At 41.4% G+C, this 3,326-nt stretch overlaps 1 pseudogene; it reads left to right on the top strand.

The window, feature by feature from the left end:
• The first annotated feature begins 1,080 nt into the window (after window positions 1-1,080).
• LOC149251334 (peptidyl-prolyl cis-trans isomerase 2-like) lies at window positions 1,081-1,674 on the top strand (annotated as a pseudogene).
• The last annotated feature ends 1,652 nt before the right edge of the window (window positions 1,675-3,326 follow it).

The following is a 3,326-nucleotide window of genomic DNA, read 5'->3' as shown; positions in this document are numbered from 1 at the left end:
TTCATCTTTCTCTGGGATTGTTAGATGCACATGCATGGTACCAGTGGACTACTCTTTTGAATATATTTTATTATTTGTGTTCTTCCCATGTTTCGGGGATGAAGCATGTTAAGGGGGGTGGAATGTAGTATACCTAGGGGGGATAATATGGGGTACAAAGGGAGGTACCCAAGGGATTGATGTAATAATGGGATGGGCCATAGTAATAAATAAGGTGGTTAACCCGTATCATGTAAGGGACCACAAGTAGTTAGCAATAATGTAATAAGCCCATGGTATTAGATAGATGGTATTGAGGGAACCATGGTAATGACCCATGGTATTGTATGAATAGGCATATGGCTTGTGGAGTGTTCTCCTTCCTTAAGGAGTGAATGTATGGTGTCGCCCTACCTTAATGGTTTGATCAATAAAGAAGCATTTCTATCTATTTCTATCTTGTTATTTCTTGGGTTTATTTCTATTATCATATATTTCTGGGTTAAATCTATAACCACCTTATTTATTACTATGGCCCATTCCATTCTTACATTAATCCCTTGGGTACCTCCCTTTTTACCTCATATTATCCCCCCTAGGTATACTACACAAAAATAGAAACAAATTAGAGTAGGCGGTACTAGTTAAAAGTGAAAGTGTTGTGATTTCACCAATAACTCACTCTGCAAGGAACATATTTTCCATCAGGGTATCATAGAATTAAAAACAAAACACAAGATCTTCATAAATGGAGGGAATAGAAAGATAATGAAATGTTGATATTTGTATAAGTCCTCTTGTATTTCACCCTGCTTGTCACAAGAAGACAAACATGGTTTCATGGGAAAGCTAATCCTACGGGTGCAAAACAAACAAGAAAAAAAACAAACAAAGGATAGAATAAAAATAGAGTAAGAAAAAAAAATAAAAAGAAAACACTACTCCTACTCCTAAGCTAAGTAGGGCATGTGCCAACTCCTGTGAAGTGATATTTCCAATGCAGCCATCGACACATTGGTTGACCCATGTAAGTGATGGTGTGACTCACAAGAATGATATTCAAGCCAATCAATAGACGAGAAAGATAAAACAAAACTCAAGATGTTGAGCCCAAAGGTTTTCTTTGATATGTAGATCAGTGGTGGCCCAGTCAACCGGATCGTGATGGAGTTCTATCTGGATATGATGTCAAATATGACCGACAACTCCCGTGCTTGGTGTACTGGCGAGAACGACCACTCAGGTAAGCCCCTGAACTTCAAGGGTTCATTGTTCCATCGCGTGATCACAAGGTTCATGTGCCAGGGCGATGACTTCACAAGGGGCAAAGGTACCAATAGGGAGTTTAGCTACGGTGAGAAGTTTGCCGATGAGAACTTTGTAAAGAAGCACACGGGGCCTGACATCCTTGCCATGGCCAATGCCGACCCTAACACTAATGGCTCCCAGTTCTTCATCTGTACCACACAGACCTCGTGGCTGGATGGCAAGCATGTCATTATTGATCAAGATGTAGAGGGCTTGGAGGTCATGCACGAGAACGAGAAGGTTGGATCTGGATCTGGTAGAACCACAAAGACTGAAGCATTGGCGAAAAGAGGAGGGGGATTTGGACACAGTTTTGGGCAAGGCCGAGGTGACAAAGGCCATGGGGATAGTCACAGGGGATGCCAAGGATCACGAAGAGATGAATAAGGGAAGTTCCCTCGAGCAAATATATCCATGACAAAACCCAGCCGCCTGGTAAAATACGGAACTATCCATTCCCTAGAGAAAATTTATCTCTTCTCGTTGGCCATTTAGGAGAACTAGATCGTGGGAGATGGCAATGGCCATGTCGAGTTAGGCGATAAGTGCAAAGAGAGGATTCCACGGTTAGACGAGACATAAATTTCACCATGTTATCGGTTACTCCAGGGAGGAGGGGTTATTGGGGTAACTGGAAACCCCACATTGAAATTGACAAGAAATGTCGGTGCGGAACAGTCAGATGGATGCCCGACCCTAGAGGTGTCAGGATCGTGTATGCTCGCGTGCCTATCAAGAATCTATAGTCTGCTAGAATAGAAGATGTGTTCACCTCCTCCTGAAGGAAGACCAAAAGTGTCAAAGCCATCAAGATTCAAGAGGAGTAGCCACAGAATACAGAGCATTATGGAGGCATGGAAGCTACACGGTCATGCATGACCCAGAGGGCCATAGAACCCCCTTCCCTGGTAATTTCTAATCGCTTCCAAATTTTAATTAAAACCCCAGCGGGGAAATCTACCTTGATTTGGGTCTATGTAAGAGACTGTGTTATGAACCTGAAGAATATCATCGCACAACAAATTGGCTACCTGATTGGACTACAACATCTGTTATATGAGAGCAGAACTCTACAGGATCTCAGATCCATATTGGACTACAACATTATGTTAGAATCTACTATAACACTCAATCTGAGGCTGCGAGGTGGTGCAACAACTTTCAGCTCTATAAAACAAACAACAGGAGGCAGTGGGACAAGCACAGGAACAAAAAGCAACATAGATCCACAACAGAAGCACAAAAATGGAGGAATATCATTCAAGAACATATTACAAGGGGGAAAAACTCCTACAGTAGTTCCAAAGAAAGCTGGAACAGAACCTAGTCCATACATAGTGGAGCAGTTGATCTATACACCATAACTAAATATAGATATACCAGAAACAGATGAGGAATGTAATAATTATGAATCACAAGCCATCATTTTTCGATTCAATGGTTTTTGGCCAAAACCTTTTGAACTTTTCCATTGGATATTCACAAAATGGACTTGACATTGTGAGATCCACCTCTGTTCTAAGGGGTTTTTAATTGTCAAATTCCAATCAATAGAGATAAGAGGCATAGTGATACAAGAAGTACCATGGTTTTGGGGATCTTTGGGCCTTTTCATCACACCATGGTTCACGAAATTCAATGCCAATACTATGGTTGTTTCTAAGATGCCAGTTTGGGTCCGTCTACACAACCTCCCAATACATTTCTGGGACCAAAAGGTTCTAGTAGGTATAGGAAATACCATTGGAAGATTTATTAAAATGGACACACAAGGAGTGGAGAAAATAATTTTTACATTTTCATGCATCTGCGTGGAAGTAGATCTCAGTAAAGGCTTAGTGGATCGCATACAGCTGAAGCACAAACAATGAAGCTGGACACAGACACTAGACTACAAAAACACAACATTTAGGTGCAAAATATGCCGACAGATAGGACATCTACAAAATACATGTCCTGAAGACAAAAAAGACACCCGAAGGAAGAAGAAAACAGGGAAACAACACAAGGGATGGAAATTTCCCCCACCAGATCCTGAA

This window comes from Pinus tabuliformis, chromosome 7 (genome assembly GCF_031772625.1).
Source record: "Pinus tabuliformis cultivar Carrire ecotype Pingquan chromosome 7, CPIR1, whole genome shotgun sequence".
Classification (NCBI taxonomy): Eukaryota; Viridiplantae; Streptophyta; class Pinopsida; order Pinales; family Pinaceae; genus Pinus; species Pinus tabuliformis.
Note: the sequence above shows the minus strand (reverse complement) of the source record. Positions and strands in the feature narration are given on the sequence as shown.